At 33.3% G+C, this 12423-nt stretch overlaps 1 pseudogene; it reads left to right on the forward strand.

Moving 5' to 3' along the window:
• Window positions 1-5914: 5914 nt before the first annotated feature.
• The window catches only part of LOC141494169 (ribose-phosphate pyrophosphokinase 2 pseudogene), a 33845-nt pseudogene continuing 27336 nt past the window's right edge, over window positions 5915-12423 (forward strand).

Genomic DNA, 12423 nt, shown 5'->3' on the forward strand with positions numbered 1-12423 from the left:
TCCAGAACTATCAGATAAAAGAGAAAATCCTGCAAGCAGCCAGAAAGAAACAATTTAAATATCAAGGAGCCACACTAAGGATCACGCAGGACCTGGCTGCATAAACATTAAGGGATTGAAGGGCCTGGAATGAGATATTTTGAAGAGCAAGGGAGCTTGGAATGCAGCCAAGAATTTACTTTTCTGTAAAGCTGAGCCTTCTCTTCCAGGGAAAAAGATGGACATTTAACGAAATGGAAGAATTCCAAAAATTTCTGATGAAAAGACCAGAGCTAAACAGAAAATTTGGACATCAAATAGGAGGTTCAAGAGACACATGAAGAGGTAAAAAAAAAAGGTGATGGTAAAAGGAAAAAAAACCAATCCAGTAATTTGAAACTGGTTATATCCCAGCATGGTGTGGGTGGTGGTGGGGGGATTCTCACAAATCTTGAGAATTGTAACTATAACAGAGAGAATATGAGAATATACCTGGTCAGAAATGATGGACATATATGGCCTATCCATGAGACTACTATCTAAAGAGATGTATCTGGCTTTAAATCCACTTGGGAGAAAGACCCTAATAACTCCCAGGAATTTTGACTCTATTCGCTAGAACATACTGAATTAGAATGGAAAGACACTCAGAATTTTCTATGACTTTGATAGAATGATCTAAAAAAACATTACCTCCATAGAAGAGGGGCAGGAAAGAGACTGAAGGAGGGAGGGGAGTGAATGGGGTAAATGTCATTACACTAAGAGGTACAAAGAAACCTATGGTAATAGAGGGGAAGAAGGGAGCCGATGATAAACACCTGAATCTTCTTCTCATCAGACTTTACTTAAAGTCAACCTACACATACTCACTTAACTTATAAAACATCTAACCTTTCAAGTATTAAAAGACGAAAAGGGGAGGGGGGATGGAGAACGGGAGGGGAGTGGGGGAAAAAGGGGAAATAACAAAAGGAAGGGAAGGGAAAAGAGAAAAAGGGAAAGGGGAAAGAAAGGGGAGGGTGTGATATAGCAGGGAAAACACACTGAAGGGGGTGGTATTCAGAAACAAAATACTGGGGAATATGGATAAAGGGGGGGAAAGGGGGGAAAATACAAACAGAGGGAAGATAGCACACAGGGTAATAAAGAATCAGTAATCAAAACCTTGAATGTGAATGGGATGAATTCTCCCTTAAAATGTAAGCAAATAGCAGAGTGGATTAAAAACCAGAGTCCTACAATATGCTGCTTACAAGAAACTCATTTGAAGCAGAGAGATACATATAGAGTAAAGGTAAAAGGTTGGAGCAAAATATATTTTGCTTCAGCTGAAGTAAAAAAAGTAGGGGTAGAAATCCTTATCTCTGACAAAGCAGCAGCAAAAATAGAAAGAGTAAAAAAAAGATAAAGAAGGAAACTTTATCCTCCTAAAAGGTACCATAGACAATAAAATCATTTCAATGCTGAATATATATGCACCCAGTGGGACAGCACCCAAATTCTTAGAGGAGAAGCTGAAAAAACTACAGGAATACATAGACAGCAAAACTCTACTAGTGCGAGACCTCAACCTCCCGCTATCAGATATAGATAAATCGAATCATAAAATAAACAAGAAAGAAGTTAAGGAGGTAAATAGACTGTTAGAAAAATTAGATATGGCAGACTAATGGAGGAAACTGAATGGGGATAGAAAGGAATATATCTTTTTTTTCTGTAGTACATGGAACTTATTACAAAAATTGACCATGTACGAGGACATAAAAACCTAATGATCAACTGCAGAAAGGCAGAAATAGTGAATACATGTTTCTCGGGTCACAATACAATAAAAGTCATATTCAATACTGGGCCAAGGAGATATAAACCCAGAAAAAATTGGAAACTGAATAACCTCATTTTAAAAAATGAGTGGACCAAAAACCCAATTATAGGGAGAATTTACTATTTTATCCTAGAGAATGATAATAATAAACAACATACCAAAACCAATGGGATTCATTCAAAGCGATTCTCAGGGGACATATTATAGCACTAAATGCTTACATGAATAAATTTGAGAAAGAGGAAATCAATGAACTAAACATGCAACTAAAATAATTAGAGAAAGAACAAATCAAAAATCCCCAATTAAATACTAAATTAGAAATTCTAAAAATTATAGGAGAAATTAATAAAATTGAAAGCAAAAAACCTACTGAATTAATAAATAAAACCAAAAGTTGGTATTATGAAAAAAACCAATAAAATTGATAAACCTCTGGTCAATTTTATTAAAAAAATTTATTAAAAAAGAAAACCAAATTACTAATATCATAAATGAAAAAGGTGAACTCACCACCAATGAAGAAGAAATTAAAATAATAATTTGAAATTATTTAACCAACTCTATGCCAATAAATTTGATAATTTAACTAAAATGGATGAATATTTACAAAAATATAAGTTGCCCAGGTTAAATGAAGAAGAGATTCCATACCTAAACAACCCTATCTCAGAAAAAAAATTCAACAAGCCATTACTGAACTTGTTAAATAAAAATCTCCAGGGCCTGATGGATTCACAAGTGAATTCTACCAAACATTTAAGGAACAATTCATTCCAATTCTATATAGACTCTTTGGAAAAATAGGGAAAGATGGAACTCTGCCTAACTCTTTCTATAAAACCAATATGGTGCTGTTACCTAAACCAGGAAGAGTTAAAACAGAGAAAGAAAATTATAGACATATTTCTCTGATGAATATAGATGCAAAAATCATAAATAAAATCTTAGCAAAATGATTCCAATAAGTTATCACTAGGATAATACATTATGATCAAGTAGGATTTATTCCAGGAATTCAGGGTTGGTTCAATATTAGGAAAAATGTTATTATACTCAATTATATCAACAACAAACCCATCAGAAATCATTTGATCATATCAATAGATGCTGAAAAAGCTTTTGACAAAATACAGCATCCATTCCTGTTAAAAAGACTAGAGAGTGTTGGAATAAATGGACTGTTCTTTAAAATAATTAGCAGTATAAGTCTGAAACCAACAACAATCATTATATTCAATGGAGAGAGGCTAGAGGCATTCCCGATAAGATCAGGGGTGAAACAAGAGTGCCCATTATCACCACTACTATTCAATATTGTATTAGAAATGTTAGCATCAGCAATTAGAGAAGAAGAAGAAATTGAAGAAATTAGAATTGGGAAGGAAGAGACAAAACTCTCACTCTTTGCAGATTACATGATGATCTACCTAGAGAATTCCAAGAAATCATCCAAAAAACTACTGGAAAAAATTAGCAATTTTAGCAAAGTTGCAGGTTATAAAATAAACCCTCATGAATCCTCAACTTTTCTGTATATGTCTATCAAGATACAGCAGGAAGAGCTAGAAAGAGAAATGCCATTCAAAGTAACCTCAGACAATATAAAATACTTGGGAGTCTATCTGCCAAGACAGACTCAGAATCTTTTTGGAAACAATTATAAAACACTTCTCACACAAATTAAATCAGATTTAAATAACTGGGCAAATATCAACTGCTCATGGATAGGTAGAGGTAATATGATAAAGATGACAATTTTACCAAAACTAAACTATCTGTTTAGTGCTCTACCAATCAAAATTCCAAAAAATCACTTTAATGAGTTAGAAAAAATTGTAAGTAAATTCATATGGAGATAAAAAAAAGTCAAGAATTGCCAGGAGCTTAATGAAAAAAAAAGTGTAAAAGAAGGTGGCTTAGCCCTATCTGATCTAAAATTATATTATAAAGCATCAGTCATCAAAACTGTTTGGTATTGGCTAAGAAATAGAGTGGTGGACCAGTGGAATAAACTAGGTGTAAAAGCAGGAGATGATTATAGTTATCTGCTGTTTGATAAACCCAAAGTGTCTGGCCATTGGGATAAAAAGTCCCTCTTTGATAAGAATTTCTGGGAAAATTGGAAGTTAGTATGGAAGATACTTAGATTAGACCAACACCTCACACCCTTTACCAAGATAAGATCCAAATGGTTACAGGACATAGACATAAAAAACCATACTATAAGCAAATTAGAAGATCAAGGACTAGTCTATCTGTCAGATCCATAGAAAGGAGAACAGTTTATGACTAAGGAAGAGTTGGAGAACATCACCAAAAACCAATTAGATGATTTTGATTGCATTAAATTAAAAAGCTTTTGCACAGATAAAACCAATGTAACCAAGATCAAAAGAAATGTAGTAAATTGGGAAACAATCTTTACAACTAATGATTCTAACAAAAGACTCATTTCTAAAATATACAGAGAACTGAGTCATATTTTTAAAACAAAAAACCATTCCCCAATTGACAAATGGTGAAAGGATATGCAAAGGCAATTTACAGATGAGGAGATCAAAGCAATCCATAGCCATATGGAAACATGCTCTAAATCATTAATTATTAGAGAAATGCAAATTAAAGCTTCTCTGAGGCACCACCTCACACCTCTCATATTTGCCAGTATGACCAGGAAAGATCATGATTATTGTTGGAAGGGGTGTGAGAAATCTGGGACACTATTATGCTGTTGGTGGAGCTGTGAACTCATCCAACCCTTCTGGAGAGCTATTAGGAACTATGCCCAAAGGGAAACAAAAATGTGCATACCCTTTGACCCAACAATACCACTACTGGGTCTATACCCTGAAGAGATGAGGAAAAAGGGTAAAAACATTACTTGTACAAAAGCATTTATAGCAGCCCTGTTTGTGGTCGCAAAGAATTGGAAATCCAGTAAATGTCCTTCAGTTGGGGAATGGCTTAGCAATCTGTGGTATATGTACGTCATGGAACACTATTGTTCTATTAGAAACCAGGAGGGACGGGATTTCCGGGGAGCCTGGAGGGATTTGCATGAATTAATGCTGAGTGAGATGAGCAGAACCAGAAAAACACTGTACACCCTAACAGCAACATGGGAGTGATGTTCAACCTTGAAGGACTTGCTCATTCCATCAGTGCAACTATCGGGAACAATTTTGGGCTGTCTGCAAAGGAGAGTACCATCTGCATCCAGATAAGGAGCTGTGGAGTATGAACAAAGTGCAAGGACTATTCCCTTTAATTTAGAATAAAAAACAGATGGCTTATTGTCTGATCTTTTTACCTCTTAGACTTCTCTTCTCTTTAGGGATATGATTTCTCTCTCATCACACCCAATTTGGAACAAGGTACAACATGGAAACAAAGTAAAGACTGACAGTGCTTTCTGTGGGGGGAGGGGGGAGGGAAACAAGATTGGGGGGAAAATGTAAAACTCAAATAATATCTTTAATAAAAATTAATTTAAAAAAACCAACAAAATAAATAAATAATTGCAAAAACCTATGCATTTTATGAAGAAATTAAAGCTATCATCACATGGAAAAATACTCTAAATAATTTTTGATTAGAGAAATACAAATTAAAACACCTCAAATGTAACAAATTGGTTAATATGGCAAAAAAGGAAAATAGTAAATGTTAGAAGGGATGTGGGAAAACTGAGATACTAATGCAGTATTGGTGAAGTTGTGAATTGATTCAGCCATTCTGGAGATCAATTTGGAACTAAGCCCAAAAAACTAGAGCAAGCTACAAAAAATGTGCAAGAGGAGTGGGGGGGGGGGCTGGAGAATCCAAAAAGGCAGAGAGAAGGAGGAATTTCTTCAAGTTCTCCTGGATTTCCTTCAGAAACCTAAATTAAGCCTCTTAATGATTTCAAAAGTGACTGAACCCACTAAAGAGAAGAGTGGAGCATTTTTCTAGAAAAGTCAATCACTGGTAGAATGAGAGTGCACCCAGGGCAAAGAACTGAAAGCCAGCAAGGCAGCAGAGGAGATTGGTGGGAACCAGTCAGATATTCTCAGACACAGGAGAGATGTGAAGAGGAAGTCCTTGTAGTCTGAGTTCAGTAGGACAATGGCACATCAGACCACCTGGGAGGATACCAAACCAGATATCCTTTTCAGCTGGTAAGAATGGGCTGGTCACCACAAAATAAAAAGAAGCTAGTTAAGATTGTGAATGAAGTCTTAGACAACTTAGATTTAATAGAGCTTTGCAGAAAACTTGATGGAGATAGAAAAGAATATACCTTTTTCTCAGTAATCCATGGCACCTATACCTAAATTGACCATGTAATAGGGCATTAAAACCTTATAATCAAATGCAGAAAGGTAGAAATGATAAATGAACATTTTAAAGACAATGATGCAATAAAAATTACATGTAATAAAGGGTCATGGAAAGATAAACCCCAAATTAATAGGAAATAAAATAATTTAATTTAAAATAATGGAATAATCCAACAGTAAATAGTAGAAATAATCAATAATTATATCCAAGAAATGATGCCAATGAGACATCATATCAATATGTATGGGATATAGTAAAGAAAATTTTGAGGCAGAACTTTATGTCTCCAAATGAGTATATGCATAAAATAGAGGGAAAAAGAGAACAATGTTCTCTGGGTATGCAACTAAGAAAAAAAAAATAGAAAAAGAAGAAATTAAAGATCTTTACTTAAATAACACATTAGAAACTCTGAAAATCAAAAGAAAGATTAATGAAACTGAAAACAAAAAAAAATCATTGATCTAATAAATAATTAAAAAAAAAACCTGAGTAGGTTTTATGAAAAAGTCAATAAAATAGATAAACCATTGGTTAATCTGATTAAAAGAAAGAAAGAAGATAACCAAATTACCAGTCTCAAAAAAAGGACACTTCCAACCTAGATGGTGGAAAGAAACCAGGCACTGTGCTAAGGTCTCCTAGCTTTTCCTCAGAATTAATATGAAATGAGCCTCTTATCAGAATTCAAATCCACAAAATCCGGAAAGAGCAAAGGAGAAGACAATCCACCAACAAGGTCTGTCTCAGGAGAATGTGGGTGAGCCGGGGATAGAGAGCAGAGTGCCAGCCCAGGGTCAGTGGGGTGAGACCCCAGACTAAACTCAGAACAGCTATGGAAGCTTTTGGTTTGGCAATCAAGCAGCAGAGCTTCAGCAAGGTTCAAAGGGAGAGTTCCAATGCAGCAATTAATTATTTAAACCTCATTTTTTAAAGAAAGATTTATTTTTTTAGTTTTTACAATTGTTCCCCTAATCTTGATTCCCTCCCCCACCCCCACAGAAGGCAGCCTGTTAGTCTTTACATTTTTTCTATGATATACATTGATCAGAGGTGAATGTGATGAGAGAAAAATCATAACCTTAAGGAAAAAAAATAAAGTATAAGAGATAGAAAAATTACATAATAAGATAACATTTTTTTCTAATTTTAAGTTTGGTCTTTGTTGAAACTCCACAATTCTTTTTCTGTATACAGATGGTATTCCCCATCGCAGATTTCCCAAAATTGTTCCTGATTGTTGCACTGATGGAATGAGCAAGTCCATTAAGGTTTATCACCATCCCCATGTTGCTGTGAGGATATACAATGCTTTTTCTGGTTCTACTCATCTCACCTAGCATCAGTTCATGTAAATCCTTCCAGGCTTCCCTGAATTCCAAATCCTCCTGGTTTCTAACAGAACAATAGTGTCATACATATACCAGTTTGTTAAGCCATTTCCCAATTGAAGGACATTCAATTAATTTCCAATTCTTTGCTACCACAAGCAGGGCTGCTATGAATATTTTTGTACAAGTGATGATTTTACCCTTTTTCATAATCTCTTCAATACCCAGTAGTGGTTTTGATGGTTTAAATTGTATGCACATTTTTGTTGCCCTTTTGATATAATTCCAAATTGCTAACCAGAAAGGTTGGATGAGCTTACAGCTATACCAACGTCTTAGTGTCATAGATTTCCCACACCTTCAAACATTGATCATTTTAAAAAATGAGAAAAAATGAGTAGATTAAATAACAAATTATAGAGAGAATTAATGATTTCATCCTTGATATTGAAAAAACAAGACAACATAGTAAAATTTATGGGATACAGCCAAGGTGGGACATAGCATATCTTTAAATGTTTACATGAATAAAATAGAGAAAAAAGCAATCAATGGACTAAGCATGAGATTAAAAAATTAGAGAAAAACAAATAAAAAACCTCCAAATAATACCAATTTTAGAAATTCTAATAAAGGAGAAATTAATGAAATTGAAATAAATAAAGTTATTGAACTACTAAATAAAACCGAGTTGGTTTCATGAAAAAAACAATGAAATGATAAACCTTTGGTTAATTTGATTTAAAAAAATAAAAAAGAACCCCAAATTAAGATCATAAATGAAAAAAAGGTGAATTTACCACCAATGAGGAGGAAATCAAAATAGTAATTCAGAATTATTTTCCCCAACTTTATGACACTAAATTCCATAACCTAAGTGAAATGGATGAATATTTTCAAAACTATAAGTTGCCCAGATTAAATGAAGATGAAATTAAATACCTATAAAACCCTTTCTCATAAACAGAAATTCAACAAGCTACCATTGAACTCCCTATGAAAAAATATCCATGGCCAGATGGATTCACAAGTGAGTTATATCAAACATTTAAAGACCAATTTGTTCCAATTATCTATATACTCTTTCGCAAAATAGGTGAAGATGGAACTCTGCCTAACTCTTTCTATGACACCAATATGGTGATGATACCTAAGCCAGAAAGAGTCAAAACAGGGAAAGATAATTATAGACCAATTTCCCTAAAGAATATGGATACAAAATGTCTTAAATAAAATCTAAGCAAAGCAATTACAGAAGTTATCACTAGGATAATACACTATGACCAAGCAGTATTTATCCCTAGAATGCAGATTTGGTTCAATATCAGGAAAACTGTTAGTTCAGTTGACTATATAACAAACCCAACAGAAATCATATGATTATTTCAATAAATGCTGAGAAAACCATTGACAAATAAAGCATCTATTTCTACTAAAAACATTTAGAGAGGGTAGGAATAAGTGGATTGTTCCTTAGAATGATTAGCAGTTTTCTTCTGAAACCATCTAGAAGCATTATATGCAAGGGGATAAGGTAGAGGCTTATGATGTTATGAGCAAGTCCATTAAAGGTTAAGCATTGCCTTCATGTTGCTGTTAAGGTATACAAGGGTGAAACAAAGATTTCCATTATCACCACTACTATTCAATATTATATTATAAATGTTAGCTTCATCAAAAAGGGAAGAAAAAGAAATTGAAGGAATTGGGAAGGAGGAACAAAACTTTCACTCATTGCAGATGACATGATGGTATACCTAGAGAATCCTAAGAAATCAGCTAAAAAACTGCTTGAAACAAATAGCAACTTTAGTAAAAATGCAGAATATGAAATTAACCTTCATAAATGCTCAGAATTTCTATATATTAATAGCAAGATACAGCAGCAAGAGCTAGAAAGACAAATTCCATTTTTAGGTAACTTCAGACAATAAACAATACTTGGGAGTCTAACTGCCAAGGCAGACTCAGAAACTCTATGAACACAACTATAAAACATTTTACACAAAAATTTAATCAGATTTAAATAACTGGGTAAATATCAACTGCTCATGGATAGGCTGAGCTAATATAATAAAAATGACAATTCTACCTAAATTAACCTACATATTTAGTGCCTTACCAATCAAACTTCCAAAAAATTACTTCAATGAGCTAGAAAAAATTGCAACTCAATTTATATGGAGAAACAAAAAAATCAAGAATATCCAGGGATTTAATGAAAAAAGTACAAACAAAGTTAGTTTAGCATTGCCAGATCTAAAATTACACCATAAAGCATCAGTAATCAAAACTGTCTGGTATTGGCTAAGAAACAAGAGTGGTGGATCAGTGGAACAGATTAGGTGCAAAAGAGACAGTAGGAAACAATTATAGGAAGCTACTGTTTGATAAACTCAAAGAGCCCAACTTGTGGGATAAGAACTATCTCTTCAATAAAAACTGTTTGCAAAATTGGAAGTTAGTATGGCAGAAATTTGGATTAGACCAACATCTCACACCCTATACTAAGATCAGATCAAAACGGGTACAGGATTTAGACGTAAAGACATTATTATAAGCAAACTAGGAGATCAAGGGACAGTTTACTTGTAAGATCTATGAAAGAGGAAAACGTTTATGACCAAGGAAGAGATGGAGAATCCTTAAATCATTAAAACAAATTAGATAATTTTGATTACATTAAATTAAAAAGCTTTTGCACAAACCACGCTAATCAAGATCAAAAGAAATTCAGTAAATTGAGAAAATAATTTTTACAACTAGTATTTCTGAAAAAGGACTCATTTCTAAAATATATATAGAGAACTGAGTCAAATTTATAAAATAAAACAAAAACAACACCAAACCAAGTCATTCCTCAATGGACAAATGAACAAGGATATGCAAAGGCACTTTAAAGATGAGGAAATCAAAGCTATCCTTAGTTATATGAAAAATTGCTCTAAATCATTACTGATTAGAGAAATACGAATTGAAGCAGCTCTGAGGTACCCTCTCACACTTATTAGATTGACCAATATGACTAGAAAGGACAATGTTCAATGTTGAAAGGACATGGGAAATCTGGGACACTAATACATTGCTGGTGGAGCTGTGAATTCATCCAAAATTTCTGAAGAACAATCTGGAATTATATGCCAAATTTAATGCCAAGTGGCATTAAAAATTTGCATTCCCTTTGATCCAGCAGTACCACTACTAGGTTTACACCATGAAGAAATCATGCAAAAGGGTAAAAACATCACTTGTACAAAAATATTCATAGTAGTCCTGTTTGTAATAGCAAAGAATTGGAAATCAATTGAATGTCCATCAATTGTTGAATGGTTGAACAAATTGTGGTATATATATATATATATATATATATATATATATATATATATATGTATATATATATATATATATGTTATGAAACACTATTGTTCTATTAGAAACCAAGAGGGATGGGATTTCAGAAAAACCCAGAAAGTTGAACTGATGATGAGTGAGATGAGCAGAACTAGAAGAATATTGTACACCCTAACAGCAACATGGGGGTGAGATCAACTTTAATGGACTTGCTCGTTCCATAAATGCAATTATAAAGGACAATTTTAGAGCAACTGTGATGAAGAATACCATCTGTACCCGAAAGAACTGTGGAGTTTAAACAAGGCCAATGTCTATTATTACCTTAATTTTTAAAGGGTCTTAAGTATTACATAATTTTACTATCACTATTATTTTATTTTCTCCTCAAAGATATGATTTATCTCCTAATACATTCAATTTCAATCAATGTATATCATTCAAACAATGTAAAGATTATCAGTCTGTCTCTATGGGTTCTGGGCAGAGGGAAGGGAGGGTGGAGCAAAAATTGTAATATTCAAGACACTATGGAAAATGACAGATGTAAACTACCATTGGAAAACAAATAAACTATTAATAAAAATTGTTAATGAAATATAAAAGAATATGTGAGTTCAACTCAAAAAAGAGTGATCTACCTTCCCAATGTGGAGGAAATTGAAAAAATAACATGGAGCTACTTTGCCAAATTGTATGCTGATAAATTTTATAACCAGCGTGAAATGGGTGAATATTTACAAAAATAAAAGTTCCCAGATTAAGAGAAGAGGAAGTAAAATACATAAATAATCCCATTTCAGAAAAAGAAATTGAAGAAAGCATCGATTAAACTCCCTAAAAAATCTCTAATGCCCAGGAGGATTTACAAGTGAATTCTACCAAACATTTAAGGAGCAATTAATTCCTATTCTACATAGACTATTTAAAAAAAAAAGAAGGAGGAGTTCTCAGGAAAAATCAAAACAAATAAAATTATATACCAAGTTCCCTAATGAATATTGATGCAAAAATCTCAAACAAATTTAGCAATGAGAGCACAACAGGTCATTACTAGGATAATACACCATGATCAAGTAGGATTTATATCAAGAAGGCAGGGATGGTGCAATATTAGTAAAACACTCAACACAATAAAACATTTATTGTAAAACCAACAGAAATCATATGATTTTCTCAATAGATGCTGAAAAATCCTTTTATCAAATACAGTGTTCATTCCTATTAAAAATACTACAAAGTTTAGTAATAGATGGAGCTTTCTATAAAATAATAAATAGCATCTATCTAAAAGCATTAACCAAAAGTATGTGTAGTAGGGAGAAACTGGAGCATTTCTAGTAAAATAAGAGGAAAAAGAAGGATGGCCATTATCATCATTAATATTCAATATGGTATGAGGAATGTTTGCTTAACAACAAGAGAGGAAAAAGAGATTGAAGGAATGAGAATTAACACTGAGGAAGCAAAGTTTTCATTCTTTGCAGACGATATTGATGGTATACTTAGAGAACTCAAGAAAATTATCTAAATATCTCCTTGAAGCAATTAACAAAGTAGCAGAATTGAAATTAAACTCACACAAATCATCAGCATTTCTATATATAAGCA

The sequence above is a fragment of the Macrotis lagotis genome, chromosome 7 (assembly GCF_037893015.1).
Source record: "Macrotis lagotis isolate mMagLag1 chromosome 7, bilby.v1.9.chrom.fasta, whole genome shotgun sequence".
In the NCBI taxonomy this organism is placed as follows: domain Eukaryota; kingdom Metazoa; phylum Chordata; class Mammalia; order Peramelemorphia; family Peramelidae; genus Macrotis; species Macrotis lagotis.